General features: G+C 46.4%; 1 protein-coding gene across 2 annotated transcripts in view; it reads left to right on the forward strand.

The window, feature by feature from the left end:
• The window catches only part of RBM20 (RNA binding motif protein 20), a 207,502-nt gene that overhangs the window by 92,602 nt on the left and 95,837 nt on the right, over window positions 1–19,063 (forward strand). The window lies entirely within an intron of this gene.

Genomic DNA, 19,063 nt, shown 5'->3' on the forward strand with positions numbered 1-19,063 from the left:
GGGTGAGCAGAAGTATGCGGCAAAGCCACGCAGCACAGCACTGAGCGGGTGTGTGGTTGAGACAATTGTCGATGTGGCTTCCAAATACCTTCGGGGCAGGGTGTGACTTTCGGAGAAGGCTCCTCTGGATAAATGATCCTGCTATACGCAGAGGAGGCAAACATCATGATTTGTGGCCTTGATTAACGTCATGGCAAATCGGATGCAGCGCCTTTATCATTCCTGGGGCTATTGTCCGTGGTTCCTGTTTAGCCTGAGAAATACTGGCTTCGCTCTGGCCACCCGGCTCCCACACTTTCATGACTCAGCACTTTCTGGCTGCCTTTGACATGCCTGTGACTCTGCAGAATGCCCAACAACTGACCGCTTGGCTACTTTCAAGCTCACTTTAAAGATTATCGCCTCTGAGCCAGGTAACGGACATATCTTATCCCCAGCGATCTGGTTTGCTCTTAGGGAGCACTTTCTAAAAAAGAATGGTCTGACCGATGAGTGACTTCAGCTAATCAGTTTGTGTGGGTGTATTGTTTAGCCATGCTTGTCTTTTAACTGACTTTTTCAGTTTGCCTGGGAATGTCTGTTAAACCCCATTCCCTAGATTTATTCTTTCCCTTTTTCCTTAAGAATAAAATCAACCCCTCCTGCCCTGTCCATCAAATGAGGAGATAATTTTCATCATTCACTGAAGGTCTACACTACATTCTGTCTTGACTCATTGACTGTTGGACAAAAACTTGAAAGAAGCGTGCTAATTCAAAAATATTTTCTTGATTGGTTTAGTTCTTTTTAATGCCCTAGAGCAGGGGTCGGGAACATTTTTGGCTGAGAGAGCCATGAGCGCCACATATTTTAAAATGTAATTCTGTGAGAGCCATATAATGACCTGTGTACGTTATGCATTATCCAATAAAAATTTGGTGTTGTCCCGGAGGACAGCTGTGATTGGCTCTAGCCACCCGCAACCATGAACATGAGCAGTAGGAAGTGAATGGATTGTAATACATGAGAATGTCTTATATTTTTAACATTATTTTTTTTTATTAAAGGTTTGTCTGCAAACCAGATGCAGCCATCAAAAGAGCCACATCTGGCTCACGAGCCATAGGTTCCCAACCCCTGCCCTAGAGTGTGTGATAATTTGTCTCATTTGTACCCTCTTGGAATGACGCCAGGAGCAAGTCAGAGAAACTGATTTGTACCTCCTTTGATGCTGATTTACTCTCGAGATGTTGAGTAAAAAGGGTGTTGAAATTATGTGGGAGGGAAAGGGGAATGGAGAAGAGACCTGAACAAGGAAAATTAGGTTCAGAAATATTGCTTGTCAGTATAGGAATGAACACATGAGTTGGCTTCAGGAGCTCAGGCTCATTTGTAACTTTTAAATCATTTATTTATTTTTTTGAGTATTCTTTGTACTACAGGTATTATTGGAAATGAATTCCTTTGTTCAATCTCTTCCCCCTGTTAAAACTGGATTTGTGGCCCTGGCTGGTGGCTCAGTGGATAGAGCATTGAGCTGGCATGTGGACATTCCAGGATGAATTCCTGGTCAGGGCATACAAGAGAAGTGACGGTCTGCTTCTCCCCCCTTTTCTTCATCTTGCCCAGCCTCTCAGCCAGTGGTGCGGTTGGTCTGAGTGTTGACTCTGGGTACTGAGGATAGCTCAGGTTGGTCTGAACATGTCAGCCTCAGGTGCTAAAAATAGCTCTGTATGCGAGCATTGGCCCCACCTGGTCTGGGTGCATGCAGGAGTCTGCCTCACTATCTCCCCATCTCTCACCTTAAAAACAAACAAACAAACAAACAAAAAACTAGATTTGCATCTGCTACTGATTTCATGTTTTAGCCTACTTCATTTAGTCCTGGGGGCAAACTTATTGTATCCTACAAGCGAAGATATTAACATTTTGGCATAGATCCTATTTAAAAATTCCCTCATATTCTCATATCAAGAGGGTCCTTAAAATACTTGGACCACAATTCAATCCACTGAGATGAATAATAGTAATATAATGATGGATATTTTCTTATTTGTAAAATAGAGTTGCCAAGCAGATGGGGAAGGTTATGAAGGTTATGTATGTATCTGCCACACCTCTCAGGTAGCTCTGTCATTGGCAGCACAGTGACCCTGGGCTAAACAAGTTTATATACAGGATCTGGTTTAATCTTCACCGTGGACCTTTCAAGGATGTGTTTCTCTCTACACTTTACTGATGGGGAAACGGAGAGGGCCATCTGCCCAGCGATACGTGGTGAGCCAGGATTTTAACCTGAGTCCATCTGATTTTAAAGGTGTGATTTTAACTAGTCCCTAGAGGAATGTATGTTTAAGAAGTATAATCATAACATCAAGAGCCCTGAGGCCAGGAGGGAGAGTGGCTGGGCTTTTTACCAGCTGACCAAACATATAAAACATTTCATAGATTGATTATCGTTTTGTTTTTTGTGTTTTTTGGGTGGAGGTGGGAGTGATCTAACAGTGTCATCTCTCTCTAGCCCCTGCTCAGAGGTGACCTGCTCCCCAAGTCACTCCCAAATGACCCAAATGATGACACTTGGCTGCAGCCTTTGTTCTGATGTCTTCTCACAAGCTGTATACTATGCTATTACTTGGTTTATATTGGTTTGGGCAAAAGTGAAGTTTCTGTCTTCTATATGTATATTTTTCTAGTGAATCCAACTGAATTAAATTTATTATTTAAAGAAATTGCATTCAGTTCATAAAGATGCAAATGATTTTGAGGTGTATATAATAATAAGTAAATCTCCTTTCTTCACTTTGCTTGTTTCCCCTCGTCAGTTTCTTGGGCCTCTTCTCAGAGATATTCTCTACTTTTATAAACATCTGTCTGTATGCATATCTTTTTTTTCTTTTTTTTGTATTTTTCTGAAGTTGGAAACGGGGAGGCAGTCAGACAGACTCCCACATGCGCCTGACAGGGATCCACCTGGCATACCCACCAGGGGGTGATGCTCTGCCTATCTGGGGCGTTGCTCTGTAGCAACCAGAGCCATTCTAGCACCTGAGGCAGAGGCCATAGAGCCATCCTCAGCACCCTGGCCAACTTTGCTCCAATGGAGCCTTGGCTGCGGGAAGGGAAGAGAGAGACAGAGAAGAAAGAGAGGGGGAGGGGTAGAGAAGCAAATGGGCGCTTCTCCTGTGTGCCCTGGCCAGGAATCGAACCCGGGACTCCTGCATGCCAGGCCAACACTCTACCACTGAGCCAACTGGCCAGGGCCTGCATATCTTTTTTTTTTATGCAAGAGGAATGTGTGTATACTAGTTAGCTGCACTTAATAGTTTTTTAACAATGTATCTCAGAAAAGATTGTTGCCTATCATACAACACCCTTTGTGCTTTTGGTTTGATTGAATAGAATTCCACTGTGTGAATTACTATAATTTATTTGCCCAGTTCCTTATTGACCAAGGTTGTTTCTAATAATTTGCTATTACTGACAGTGCTGCAGTGAACATCCTTGCACATGCATATGTGTGTGTGTGTGTGTGTGAGTCCATTGGAAAGACACATTTCTATAAGTAGGATTGCTGGGTCGAAGGTGTGTATGTCTTTTTATCTTTTTAATATGAATACTATCCAATGTATGAGAGTGCCTGCCATCAACTGCCCCACTAGTCAGCTATCAACTCTAGGTTGTATGCCTTCTAGTTAATGCCTGCCACTACCTATAGAATTCAGGACACTGTCCTACATACAAAAGGTGTGCAAGCAATGTTGCTAATAAACACATATCTTAGTAGGACTTTGGGGTATTTGCCCAGGATTGCTGGTTTCATGGCTTGAGCATTCAGCCCAAGGAGTGAAAGGCTAAAAAATGTAACCATAGCTTGGGCAATGAAAAAACACTGCTCCCTACCCTTTGTCCTGAGAGCACAGTAACTGGGCAGAGCTGGCCCTTCCCTGTGCCAGCCAGCCAGCCTTGGGCAGCACAAATGCATCTGCACAGAACATTCACACTTTCAGACCCAGGGAGTTTGAAACTCAATCTTTTGGCAGCGAATCCAAAATAACATGCACTTGGGATTGTAAAATCACAACTTCTTTGCAACCAGAGAGCTTGGGAAGAAGTTGCTCAAAGCAAGAAAATCATAGTGTGCTATTTACAAAATTAAAGCAAATGAAGTCCACCTGCCCAACATGCTTTCTTCTCTTCAGTGCTATTTGCACAAAATATCCCCAGTTTTCATTGCATTCCATTACTTGTTCCCTTCCCCAATCACATACTGTATGTTTGTCAACACATTGACAGCTCTATAGAACAAGATGTTTTGTTTTATTCATTTATTTATTATTTTTTGCTTTACATTTCACATTTTTGGATTAGGTCACACAATAATTCTGTTTGTATTGGTGTTTCTTGGGAGAGCAAGTTTAAGCATTTAGTGAAAGGAAGGAGGGAAGGAAGGAAGAAAGGAAGGAAGGAAGGAAGGAAGGAAGGAAGGAAGGAAGGAAGGAAGGGAGGGAGGGAGGAAGGGAGAAAGAGAGAGAGATGGAAGGAAGGAAGGAAGGAAGGAAGGAAGGAAGGAAGGAAGGAAGGGAGGGAAGGAAGGAAGAGAGAGAAGGAAGGAAGGAAGGAAGGAAGGAAGGAAGGAAGGAAGGAAGGAAGGAAGGAAGGGAAGGAAGGGAGAGAGAGAAGGAAGGAAGGAAGGAAGGAAGGAAGGGAGAAAGAGAGAGAGATGGAAGGAAGGAAGGAAGGAAGGAAGGAAGGAAGGAAGGAAGAGAGAGAGAAGGAAGAAAGGAAGGAAGGAAGGATGGAAAAAGGAAAGGGAGGGAGGGAGGGGAAGGGGAAGGGAGGGAGGGAGGGGAAGGGGAGGGGAGGGGAGGGGGACAAGCCACCCCAGATAACAGAAATGGAGAAGAAAAGGACACAGTGGCTGCAAGTGCCCGTGTGTCTGGGGGCACAGAAGTGCGCCAGCAGCTTCGAGGGCCATGCTCTGACATCTTGGCCTGTCGAGATCCAGCACCATGTAATGGAGGAGCTGTCCTCTCCTGTCCTCTCCTGTCCTCCCTTAGTAAGCTTTCTACTGAAGGATAACACACCTGTAGAAATAATAAGCGAACAGTCGATGCATTTTCATGCTGTGAGTATATCTCTAAAAACTGAAATCCGGGTCGAGAAACAAAATATTACCAACACCCAGGAGCCCCCTCAGCCCCTTTCTAATCACTACCCCCTGCAAAGGTCATTAGAATTGTTACCATCCTGACTCTGAATTTCACATAGTTGGAATTACACAGTGTGTTCTCTTTTGTGACTTTCTTCTGCTCACTGTTACATTTGTGCAATTCATTCATGTTGTAACAAGTATTGGTACTGTGTTGATCTTCTCTGCTGTGTAGTATTGTGTGAAATGAAAAATATACATCGTGGCCCTGGTCTGTTAGTTCAGTGAGTTAGAGCATTGTCCTGAAATGCCAAGGCTGTGGGTTCAATCCCTGGTCAGGGCACATAAAGGAAACAACCAACGAATGCACAACTAAGTGAAACAAGAAATGAATGCTTTTCCCTCTCTCTCTCTCCTCCTCTCTCCCTTCCTCTGTCTCTCTAAAATCAGTCAATAATTTTTAAAAATCACAAAAAAATATACCATAATCTTTTTATCTATTTTATTGTTAATGGATATTTCTTATTTTAGTTTCATTATAAATAATGCTGTCATGAACATTTCTTTTTTTGCATCATAAGTTTTATTCCCGATGCGAGACGGATTCCCTCCACCCCAGAATGAACCGTAGGCTGCTCTGGAAAGAGCTAGGAGCTTCTTCCACCATCTCTGAGGAAGGAGTCGGAAAGGCATGTGCAGGGTTAAGGAACACCTTGCAGTTCCCCAGACAACTTATCTGCTCCCTTCTCACTGAGGATAGCTCTCCCCATTATTAATTCTATGAACTACTCATCGCTTAAAAAAAAGGGGGGTCTTCACTATTAAAAAAACCAAAAACACAACATCTCAAGTATGGGTGGAGGTGTCCTGTGCCGGAACACTGGGTCAAGGACCGTGAATAGAAGTGGGGAGGGAAGGAGAGGAGGAGCCATCCCTGTTTCTGCTGCAGGGCCTCCTTCCTTGTTGCCACCTCATTGGCTGGCAGCTGCACGTAGCGGACCATGGAGCCACGGATGAAGCGGTTCTTCACTGATAACATATGAGGGCATTTCTCAAGGTCTGTGACCCTGATGTCGGTTAGTTTGAAGTTGAGATGCTGATCTACAGAATGGAGAGTTCCACAGATGCTCAGGTCATTCTTGAGCTCCACGACCTCATCCTTGCCCAGAAGGCACTTGAAAAATGAATAGAAGAACATGGCGCTCACGCAGCGGGCTGCGGGCTGGACCGAGAAGGCGAGGCCCACATGCCCTGATGCGGTGGGCAGGAGGCCGTAGCCGGGTGGGAGCCCGCGCACGGGCTGTCATGAACATTTTTGTACTCTTCTTTTGGAGAACATATATACAAATTTCTTCCAGGTATACACCTTGGGGTAGAATTGCTGAATTATTGGGATTGTGTTACCAGGGGCCAGATCCCACTTACCAGTACATTCTCTGTGGTCATTCATTCATTCATTCAGACACGCATGCATGTGCCAGGCACTGTGCAAGTCACAGATATGGTAATGAGCAGACACAGATGTCATATCTGCTCTTGTGTAGGCATTAATCAAGCAAACACCAAGGTGAGTGGTGTGATTGCAGCGAGGTCAGTGTAAGGAGGAACAAAGCAGAGTTTCAGGAGGGCGTATACGTGGGAAATGGATCTAGACTTGAGAGGGAGCATTGTCAGGGAAGGAGAAGAAGCCGTACACGCTGAGGTTTGAAGGATGAAGAGGAGTAAGCCAGGAGATGGAGAGGGAAACACTTTCCGTGCAGTTAGGAGAGCCTGTGGGACACATTCCTAGAGCCGAAGGTGCCACGATGACCAGCACTGGGAGTGGTGAGGCTGAGATTGGGAGAGGGTTGCAGACCTTTGTGTTAAAGCACTGAGAAGCCGTTGAGGTGTTTCAGAATGTGGTCACACGGTCCTGTAGGAACCATGAGGACCTCTCCCTTTATTATCTTGTTTGTCCATTCTCCTGTAAAACAAGGTGTGGGTGGGCTGGCAGTGCGAGTGGAAGAGTGAGAGCTTGCAGAAGGGCCCATCAGCTGACTGGATGACCCCTCCTGGGCCTTGGCAAATGGCCCTCTTAGGGCTGTGTGGGTTTTGTGTGACCATGGGGACAAAAATCAAGAAACTCTTGGTGATTCTTCTGTCTCTCACTTCTCCCATTGGTTTTTGTTTCTTTTTGTGTTTTGTTTTGGCACCTTGCACATAAAAAAGGCAACTGAGTCCCAACCTGAAGCCCTTGTACTTGTGACATAAAAAGCTCTTTATAGGTCTCCCATTAATACATTTCTTCAACCTTCCCTGATCCACGACAGCACCTGTAGCACTCCTGCCAAAGTGAGGCTCCGTTCTGGTCACAGCATGCCTGGAGTTGACCTTCTGCTTTCCTTTGTGATGTCCCCCTTGCATAGAAGGGACCCTCATTTATCCACTTAACCCAGGGGTCAGGAACCTATGGCTCGTGAGCCAGACGTGGCTCTTTTGATGGCTGCATCTGGCTCACAGACAAATCTTTAATAAAAAAATAATGTTAAAAATATAAAACATTCTCATGTATTACAATCCATTCATTTCCAACAGCTCATGTTCATGGTTGTGGGTGGCTGGAGCCAATCACAGCTGTCCTCCGGGACAACACCAAATTTTTATTGGTTAATGCGTAATGTATACGGGTCGTTGTATGGCTCTCACAGAATTTCATTTTAAAATATGTGGCGTTCATGGCTCTCTCAGCCAAAAAGGTTCCCGACCCCTGACTTAACCCCCAACCTGTTTTGGGCCATGGACCGGTTTAATGTCAGAAAATATTTTCACAGACCGGCCTTTAGGGTGGGACAGATAAATGTATCACGTGACCGAGACAAGCGTCAAGAGTGAATCTTAGATGGATGTAACAGAAGGAATCTGGTTATTTTTTAAAATTAAACATCGTTCAGACTTAAATATAAATAAAATGGAAATAATGTAAGTTATTTATTCTTTCTCTGCAGACCGGTACCAAATGTCCCATGGACCAGTACCGGTCCGTGGCCCGGGGTTTGGGGACCACTGACTTAACCCATTCTCCAAGTCCCAGGTTAGCTCACCTCTGCAGAAAGCCTTCCCTGATTACCCTCACTCACGTTTATTTACTGTATTCCTATTTCTAACAACTGTTGTTCCTGGGGACAGAAGCCATATGGGTGGATCACTCTATTTCCTAGAGGAAGTTTTGAAGAAATCTATTTAACATAAATTGATCTCTTGACTAATGAAACAAACTTTTGTAATAGAGCCTGTAGGAATTAAAGCCAGGTAGATATTCTTGTCTAGTGATTCCCAGTGGGGTAGATGGGTTTCATGTTTGGGGATTCCGGGAGATGGAGGTGGAGAGTGTAGGATATGAAAAAGTGGTCATAGGAGAATGTAAATTATAATTCCATATGAGGCAGTACTACACACCCACCATAATTATTAAAAATTTTAAAGACTGAAAATACCAACTGTTGGTGAGTTTGTAGAGAAATTAGAACCCTCATTCATTGCTGGTGGGAATGTAAAATGGTGCAGTCACATTGGAAAACAGTCTGGCAGTTCCTTAAAAATGTTACAGAGTTGCCTGACCTGTGGTGGTGCAGTGGATAAAATGTCGACCTGGAAATGCAGAAGTCACCGGTTCGAAACCCTGGCCTTGCCTGGTCAAGGCACATAGGGGAGTTGATGCTTCCAGCTCCTCCCCCTTCTCTCTCTCTGTCTCTCTCCTCTCTCTCTCTCTCTCTCCTCTCTAAAAATGAATAAATAAATAAAAATGTTACAGAGTTACCATATGGCCTAGCAATTCCACTTCTAGGTCTATACCCAAAAGAAATGAAAACATCTGTCTATACGAAGACTTGTATGTGAATGTTTATAGCGACATTATTCATAATAGCCCCACAGTGGAAGCAACTCACATGAATATCAACTGATGAATGCATAAACACAACGTAGTCTAGCCATACAAGGGGATATGACTTGGCTATAAAAGGGAGTGAAGTACTCATACATGCTATTGGAACCCTCACACACTGCTGTGGATGCTAAAACGGTACAGCCATTTTGGGGACACAGGCAGTATCTACTAAAGTTAGGTATATAACTCCACTATGACCACACCTGTCTACTGTTCGTTGTATATCACGAGCAGTGAGTATATGAGTGCGAAAAAGACATGTGTGAGAATGTTCAAAGCAGCGTTATTTATAAGAGTTCTAAATTGGAAGCAACTCAGTTGTTTTTATCAACTGGCAAGTGGATAAGAAATTGTCACATGTTTGTACAATGGAAAACCACTGAAAAATTTAATAGAAGCGCTGGTGCACACTCAGTCTGAATGAATGTCGCTGTTATGTTAAGTGAAAGAAGCCAGATACCAAAGAATATGTATGATATAATTCCATGACGTGAAATTTAAAATCACTCAAAACTAGCAGATATTAGACAAATGGTTACCTTGTGAGGGAGGCAGGTATATGAGAGAACCCTTTGAGGTACTGGAAATATCCCATATTTCCTGATTGGGGGTGGTGGTTAGATGGGTGTATATGTATGTTAATGAGACTACTGCCCTTTATTGTACAATTCTTATTTCACAACAAAAAACTAATTAAAATTGTATTATTAAAATTTTTTAATTACTTAAAAGTATTTTAAAATGCATGTTTCTATAATTGAATTAAATTTAAAACATTTATAAACCAATCTTAAACTTGTTTTTGTTTTCAAACTAGTTGTAAGCTCCTTGTGTCAGGGACCCTGGTTTATTTCTGTCAGGGTAACTGCCAAGCCAATAAAAGGCCCAGCTGCTGCTGCTTTTTTAAAAGATCTTATTTATTGATTTGAGAGAGAGAGAGAGAGAGAGAGAGAGGAGGTGGGGCAGGATCAGGAAGCATCAACTCATAGTATAGAATAGATATATAGTTGCTTCCCATATGTGCCTTGACCGGGCAAGCCCAGGGTTTTGAACCGGCGACCTCAGCATTCCAGGTTGATGCTGTGTCCACTGCCACCGTAGGCCAGGCAAGGCCCAGCTTCTTAGGGGGGCTTTCCTTCAGGTCAGCAGAAATGATGGGGAGCCAGGGAGCTTGCCCAGCTTTAGCAAGACGACTGCAATCAGTCTGTTCTTCTCCAAGGGAAACGCAGTGAATGGTGCCCCAGCTTCTCCAGACAGTGATAGAGGGAATCTGGTGGAGGAGCTCTGTGAGCCGTGGGCAGTCCCATTTGTCCGTCATTCCTCCGTGGGACGCAGGAGGCCTGTGACGGGAGCCCAGACCGGTGGCACTGAATGGGGAGGGCCCAGTCTGCTTCCGAGTTAGTAGGAAGTGTTCGAGAAGTCCTGTAGTGTCTCCGATTCTCCTTCAGGGAGCTGATCCGTTGCTGAAAACGGTGCAGGGAGGTGTCAGTGCATTTCCAAGAGGTAAGTGCTGCTGGCGGCACTTCTGGGGGCGGTACTTCCGGCGGTACACAGGAAGTCAGACGGACGTCTTCCGGCTGCGGAGGGGAGCCTGGTCGTGCCAGAACGGCTCGCATCCGAGTTATGCCGTGTGTACAGTACGTGCCTGCTTTAGTCCAGCTGAGGGCTTTTGAAATCTTGCCTTTTTTGTAGGAAGAGTTTTGATCACGGAAACTGCAGGAATCTGCCACTGGGGAGGGTGTTCAACAAACATTTATGGGGGGCCTTCTCTGTGTCGGCAGGGGTCACAAACTACCCTAGACATGGGGCATTCCACAGGGAACAGAACAGACAAAATCCCCGTCCTGGTGATGCCACGTTCATCCATAGACTCCTCTCAAAGGAGGATTGCTTTGTTGGGCTTCCTGAACTCTTGACATGGCAGACAATTCTACATGAGGGAGGAGTGCTTATGAGGAGGCACAAGGAAGAAAGAAAGCCTTCTAGCTAGAACTGGATTTGAGGGCTGATCTGGTGGGGAGGCAGAGTGGAGCTTGAAAGAGCTTCAGCATCAGTTTGAATCCCAGCCTGGGCGCTGTCCTAAGGGTAGAGCTTTGGGCAAGCTGATGTATAAAACTTCGATCTGTAAAGTGTCATACACTCACCACGGGCAGGATTGTTGTAGAGATGAACTGAGATGGAGTGTGTCCAGCGCTTGGCCCAAGTACAGGGCTGCCTTGGCCATGGAGCTATGAGGCTTCCCACACCCCCCTCGCATAGCAGTAAAAAACCCATACTCGGTGGCCCCGCCTGCTCCGTGTTCCCAGCCCCAGCTGTGCCGTCTCCCTCTTGCTTTCTGCCCCCGTGCCCGGGCCAGCTTCAGCCTCCCTGATCCTCAGAAATGCAGACTTGTTTGGGAACTCGGGCGCTCGGGCAGCTTGGCATTTCTGGCCAACTGCTGAGCTAAGTGAGACAGGTCCCTTGTCAAGGCCAAGGCCAAGGAAGAAAGTCTGGTCGGAGGCCCCAGGGCTGCTCACTCCGGATCTCTGGAGAGAAGGCTGTTTAGCATGTTGTCAACATCTATGGCTTGGGTGTGGGTTTGATGACCTTGACTGTGAGTTCGGGTGGAATGATGTTAACGTTGGGAGTTTAAGATGCTCTTGTCTCTAATGGGATCGAGTAGTGTAGGTCACCAGGCTTGTGTGGTGAAGAGAAAGCTAACTTGTTTTTGGAGGTTGGGTGTTTTGGAACCAGCCAAACCCAAACAGGCGGGGCAGACCAACCTGGGCCCCTGAGTTAGTACCAGCTGGATGTGAGTGTCTCATGGGCAAGGATGGGGTCTGGAAAAAGAAGGAAGGTGGACCAAGGTCCAGATGGAGAGGGAGGCTGCAAGGAGCCATGGGGTGCAGTGTGGGAGTTGCCTTTCTGCAGAGCTGGGTTAAGGATCTGCCAGCGAGGGAGAGCCCACCTTCCTTCCTGCCTCAGCACAGCTTCCTCCTGACCGGGTTCAAGGAGGGTGTGTCCATGGGCCACCTTGACCTACACTGAAGTGCCCTGGGGACTCCTTCTTACCTTCATTGCTCTCCTTACTCAGGAGGACGGCAGCAGATAGAGCATCATTACTCATGTGAAAACTTGTTCCAGGAGCCACTGTGCAGATGCATGGGACAGTCACGTTAGCTCTACTATGTTCAGAGAGAGGATGTAGAAGCCAGTCGGCTCCAGCTTGGGAGAAACCAGTGAGCCCCGGTGTTGGGAGCTTTTCTGTCCAAGGAAGCATAGCTCTCACCCTTCTGGGCTCAGGTGCTTCTCTACCTTACTATCTGCATTTGTCTTTTCCTTCTGATTCTATGGTGTTCAGGGGGGCTTTCCTTAACTTCCAGACCAGGATGGCAGACCTCATCTCTGCATCTCTCCGCAGCTCCCAACGCTGCCTCTGGCTGGCCTTGCCTCCCCGTGTCTCCCGTCCATCAGCACATTCTTTGTCCTTGCTTTCCATATCAGTTTTCATCTGAGACCTCTTCCACCCCTCCCCAGACCAGAGTCCTGGGACTAAGCTGAAAGGCAACTTATTTTTAAAAATGTTTAAAAATACATATATATGATAGCCCTGGCTGGTTGGCTCAGTGGTAGAGCATTGACCCAGCGTGTGGAAGTCCTGGGTTTGATTCCACCCTTCCCCTTCCCCTCTCTCTTCTCCTCCCACTCAATTAGTTCGAGTGCATTGGCCCTGGGCACTGAGGATGGCTCTGTGGAGCCTCTGCTTCAGGTGCTAAAAATAGTTCGGTTGTGAGCATGGCCTCAGATGGGCAGAGCATCGGCCCCAGACAAGGGATTGCTGGGTAGATCCTGGTTAGGGTGTATATAGGAGTCTGTCTTTCTATCTCCCCTCCTCTTACTTGGAAAAGAAAAATACATATATAACATTGTGTAAATTTAAGATGTACATGTTAATTTGATACATTTATATATTGTGATATGATTGTCAGTGTGGCAATAATTAGCACCGCTATCACATCACTTAATTATCTTTTTAGTGGTTGTAATCATGTAGTACTGGTCTCTAAGCACATTTAATGATTATAATACATTATTGTCTGTATTCACGGTACTGTGCATTAAATTTCTAGAGCTTATTTACTACTTATTATAAGTTTGAACCTTTAAACAACACCTATCCCCCCACTCCATTCACTGGTAATTACCATTTCACTCTGTGTTTTACAAAAACAAAAGAACAACCCTTCCCACAACCCTGTGAGTTTGGGATTATTGTCCCACTTTACAGACAAGGAAACAAAGGCATGAGAGAAAACAACTTGCTTCAGGTCATGGGTAGCAAAAGCCGGGCTAGGATTTGAACCCAAAGCACTTCTGACCACTGTCCACCATCAAGCCAAAGGGGGTGTTCTGGGTTCTTTCACAGGCTCCTCTCAGAATGTGAGACCCTGGAGGGCCCTGAGCCGCACCTGTTCGGGAGGGCCTGGGACTTTGCCTCTGGCTGAGATCTTGACTCATAGCCAAGTGCTTTGTTTTCTATCCACATAATTGAATGTTTCTTCATTTTCCTTTCTTCTAATTAATTTTAGAGACAGAGGAAGGGACAGAGAGAGAGAGACAGGCGTCTGTTCTGGTATGTGTCCTGACCAGGGATTGAACAAGCAACCTCTGTGCTTCAGGTTCTGCGCTTTGGGTCGACTGGAATCAACTGAGCTCTCCAACAAGGGTGCATAGTTTAATGTTTCTTATTCATGTGTTTGTTGAGATTCTCCTTTAAGAAGGGCCAGTGTTGGGCCCGAAAGGAATTACTGTATATCATCTCTGCCCTGATGGTCTTGACCATCTTTCATGGCAGAGCTAGAATTGCACCAGGATGAAAGATATTCAGAGACCTTGGTATTGCTCTGGGGTTGGGGGTGGGGTCAGGGTGCTGTGGTAGAGAGATGTATGTACGGCATAAAATAACCTAGTCATCTTCTTAGTTGTCAAATCCTTCTAGCCCACAACGCCCCGTGCCAGCCTCGGGCCTGTGTGCAGGCATTCCTCCCTCACTCTTCCTGTGCTGCGTCCCTGTGGGCTGCATGTCCGAGGCTCCTGCTGGGTTTGGCCAGTGCAAGGCGCTGGTGAGGGATTGGAGGCAGGAGGAAGGTTCGTGTCAGGGGATTTCTGCCCCTCTGTGGCTGATGGCATTTCTGGCTGTGGCTGACTAGTTTCCTGGACTCTACCCGCCCCCTCCGGTCCCCACCATGTTTTGTTTGCCTTCTCATCTGTGTAACACATTCCCTGGATTAAACTCTCTTTGTCTTAAACACTTAGAGTGGTTTTTCTTTTCTTAATTGGGTCCTGACTCATATAGCCATCCTCCCCCCTCCCAGGTGGTCACTGCTTTGTTCTAACCTGACACACCACTCTGTTTTCATAATGCGTTGGCATATGTGTCTTCTCCAATAGTCACGGCCTTCTCAGGGGTTGGCATAACTCATTCAATACCAAGTCCGTAGTGCCTTTCTGTCACTGTTACTTGTGACATGCTCAGTTACTGAGCTGAATAAGTAAAGGAGAGCATGTGGCAGGGTCTGAAAATCATGAGATCAGAATATGCAACATTCAAAATGTGTACGGTGGTCAGATTTCGCCATGTGGACATACGGATGCTCCTCCCCCATACAAACACTGGTGATAAACTAAACTTCTGGGCTAGACCACAGATTTTTAAAACGTAAATTTGAGATTATGCCAGTTATCTACCCCTACATTTTGAGCCATCTCAGAATTTAGTGGCTGAGAATAGTGTACTGTCTCATGATTCTGTGCGTTAGTGCTTGCGCTGGCTGCAGCCAATCGTGTCGGGACTCACTCATCACTACGTGTGACTGGCTCACTGTGACTGCTTGGTTCTGGATGACCTCACTCCTGTGTCTGGGGCCCCAGAAGAAATGGCTAAGACATCCAGTCCATTCTGTCCACCTGGAGTCTCATCCTCAAGGAGGCTAGGCCGGGCTTGTTCCAAAGGTGGTAGTGTCCCCAGAGGGCGAGGTGGGAAGCTCAGAGGCCTCAGGAAGTGGAGGCGTGGAAGTCACCCAGCATCATTTTTTGTGTTTTCTTTTCCAAAGCAAGTCATCGGTCCCACCCAGATTCAAGGGATGGGAAAATTAGACTCTACCTCTTCTGGGAGGAGCTTCAAAGAATCTGTGAACATACTTAACATACCACACAGTAGTTACCCTCATTACAAAATGTTCTTTCTTTTTATTTACTTTTTATTTATTCATTTTAGAGCGAGGGGAGAGAGAGAGAAGGGGGAGGAGCAGGATGCATCAACTCCTATCTGTGCCTTGATCAGGCAAAAGCCTGGAGTTTCAAACCAGTGACCTCAGTGTTCCAGGTTGATGCTTAATCCACTACGCCACCACAGGTGAGGCCAAAATGTTCTTTTTTAGAATATTCAGTACAGTCCTACCTTAAGTAGAGCCTCCTGGAGTAGTTTTAAATAGTGAATCAATTCAAGACCTACAAACGAGCTATATACATCAGTGATATTTTAGTTCTTTAACCACCAGATGGCGGCATTGCTCAGTCGACCTGGGGTATTTCAAGGCCAGCACCAAATTCCCCCTGGGGATGCCCTTACAGCTGAGGGATTTCTGTGATTTTGCGTTGATGGGGCTGGGTCCAGGTTGGCGGTGCTGACTACAGAGGGGCCTGGGATAAGGACTATCATGGGCATTAGTTACTCCTCTGGAAAAGGAAGCACAGCTCCTTTTGCCTGTTTTCTAGAGTACTTTTGTGGGAACAGGATCAAGGATTCCTCTTCACCTTCCAGAGTGAGAGTCTGCAAATAAGGCGCTCAAGTATCATCTCATCACAACAGACACATTCATAAAGAATTATTGTTCCTAATAATGTTTGCACACCTGTGAGTTTCCTATCAAAATTACTTTATATTGATTTCATTACAGTGTTGTAAATAATTCTTTGTGTATGTGTGTGTGACAGAGACAGAGACAGAGAGAGGGACAGACAGGAACAGACAGACAGGAAGGGAGAGAGATGAGAAGCATCAATTCTTTGTTGCGGCAACTTAGTTGTTCATTGATTGCTTTCTCATATGTACCTTGACGGGGGGGGGGGGGGTGGCTACAGCAGACTGAGTGACCCCTTGCTCAGTCTGGTGAGCCTTGCTGAAACCAGATGAGCCCACTTTCAAGCTGATGACCTCGGGGTTTTGAACCTGGGTCCAATCCGATGCTCCATCCACTGCGCCACCACCTGGTCAGGCTGTACATAATTCTATACCAGTATTTTCTCTACCCTTTGCACCATTATAGTTCTTTGTCAACTTCGAAAGGACAGTGTATGAAAAGCTGATGCCATCTGCTTAAGATCTGTGGTCTAGTTCATTGTGCTGTGCCAGTGTTAGGTCCTGTGGTGTTATATAAGATGTTACCATTGGGGGAGGCTGAGTAACAGGGACAGAAACCTCCCTGTACTATTCTTACAACTTCCTGTGAGTCTATAATTGTTTCAAAATAAAAATTTTAAAAAAAGCTCTTTATAAATAACCCCCACCCACCTGGTTGTGTATTACTAGTGCTGCATTGTTGTTTGGGAGAAAAAGGTTGGGCATGGATTAAAAAAATTGTTTTAGTGTTCTGCCAGAATAGCACCCTCTCCTCCCACTTCAAACCCACTGGCCACTTCCGGAGAGCCGTGCAGCCTCTCAGAGCACCTGCTGGACCAGCTGGTCGCCCGTTCGGGGCTTGGAGCCAAGGACGTGGAGGTGTGTTGGCTCCCTTCCTCCCCTCGGCCCTTAAAGCACTTTCTCGTCTGGTGTCTTCATAGTGTCTTACAGCAGCCCTCTCAGGCTCCCAGGGAGGCACTCTCATTCCCATTTTGTGGATGGGAAAACTGACTCCAATGGGCCTCCAATGGGCCGAGGGACTTGCCTGAGGTCACAGGTAAGTGGCCCCCGCAAGGCTAACATACAGTCCTTTGAACTGAGATTTCTCCTGCTAACTCCTAAGTGGACTAAAAAGAGAAAACACTTTCTTAAGGGAAGTAATAAAACTGCTTTTGAAGTGTGGCTGTTTAAACCCCAAGCCGTATTTCACACATTTTTTTCTAATTGGCTTGCTCTATTAAAATGCAACCTGTAATATTCATGCAGTATTCGAAGTAGAGAAATGAAACTGTCTCTTATGAATAAGCGGAGAAAGTGGTGTTCACACTCCACCTCCCACTCTGCCTCCATCAGTGAGAAAACATAGGCAGCAATGGGTTAGTTCTGTTAGTTCTGGCAGAAAAAGCATTTCCTGAGATTCAGTCAAGGGCCAAAGGAGACTATTGTTATGTTTTGCTCACCAAAAAAAACAGTGGGAACTTTCAGATAAAAAAACAAATGAAAACCGTACAGCCAGCGTGCTTTCTCGTTTCTGTCACACACGTGAAGCCAGTAGGCCCGGCGGGGAGCCTCTGCCTGGGGCCTGCCCACCGTCCAGCAGAGGGGGCTGAGACCAGCGCCTGGCATCCGAGGACAGCACGGCGCCCATGCTTCCGGGACAGGCTTTTCTGGAAACGTGGCCACTGAGGCCGGTGCACTCAGGAACGGTATCTGTCAGGGAGGATGCGCTGGGCTTGGGCTGGGTGTTGAGATGTCACGAGGTGGTTCTCTGCTGACTCAAAATTGCAATGAAAACCCGGGCTCTTAGAATCAACTCGTAATCACACTTGCTAGTTGGAATAATTATTTCTATCTTCTCAGCCTCAATGGTTCTCCTCCCCCCCTTTTTTTGGTGGTACAATACCCATCACATCACATTTATTATTTTAACCATGTTAAGGTGTATGATTCAGTGTTAGTAAGTACATGTACAATGGTGTGCGGCCATCGTCCCGTCTAGTTCCAGAACTTTCTTATCGCCCGCAAGGGAGGCCCTGTGTCCACGACACAGTCCGTCCCTCCTCCCGTAGCCCCTAGTGACCACCAAGCTGTCTTCTGTCCCTATGGATGTGCCTGTGGTGGACATGTCATATAAATAGAATCATACAACATGTGGCCTTTTTTTTTTTTTTTGGTACCTGGCTCCTGTCAGTCTACCCAGTGTTTTCAGGGGTCATCCATCTCATTCATTTTGGCCTCAGTTTTCTAGTCTGAAAACTTACCATGGTAATGGCACCGTGGGCATGACTGGAAGACTAAAGCAGGTCATGCCCTCAGGGGCGCTTGTGTGCAGGGGGGAGAGCCATGCATCTGGTTCGCTCTGATACAAGGCGATGACACTGGTCATCTTGGAAAGAGCACCAACGTGGCCCCAGCTCAGGGGTGAAAGGTGCATGGTGTGTTTGGATAAATCCAGGTGGTCTGGGTGACTGACCCGGGAGGCCTAGAGGGAGGCGAGGTGGGAGATGGACCGCGCTCAGAGCTCACTCGGTGCCTTTCCGGGAAGTCACTTGTCACTGGACTCAGTGACAAGCAGAAGCCATGAAGGTATTGAGCAGAGAGTGAAGCACTCTACCCTGCTCTTCAGGAAGATGGCTCCTGTGGCCTGGTTTGGGTTGGGGAGTGATAGGAAGGGGTATTAGCATAATCCAGGCAAGAATGTTGACCAGGGCATTGGCAGCCGGAATAGCCAAGAGGAGATGAATTTGCTATTCATAGTGCAGACGGACTCAGAAGAATTTGGCGTCTGCCTGCGTGGATGTGGGCTGAGGGAGATGAGGAGGTGAAGATGGCCCTTCACGGAGCAAGCGGGAGGCCCTCTGGGCGGCGTCCTGGGTGGCCTCTCTCCTTTCAGCTTTGTCCCACGTTGGGCTGTCTGGGACAGACGCTAAGTAATACAGGAGTGGTGATGACGCATGGGGAAGGCGTGTGGGTCCTCCTGGCAGAGCCTGCGAGTGGCTTATCCTATCTTCTCAGCTTGCCCTGGTCCTTCAAGCCAGCCATTCAAAGACTCGCATTTTCTGGCCTTCGTACAAACTTCCTTCAGGGGCTTTGGACTCTTCAGGGACTGAGCAGACTGTCTCTTTTT

The sequence above is a fragment of the Saccopteryx bilineata genome, chromosome 7, assembly GCF_036850765.1.
Source record: "Saccopteryx bilineata isolate mSacBil1 chromosome 7, mSacBil1_pri_phased_curated, whole genome shotgun sequence".
In the NCBI taxonomy this organism is placed as follows: Eukaryota; Metazoa; Chordata; class Mammalia; order Chiroptera; family Emballonuridae; genus Saccopteryx; species Saccopteryx bilineata.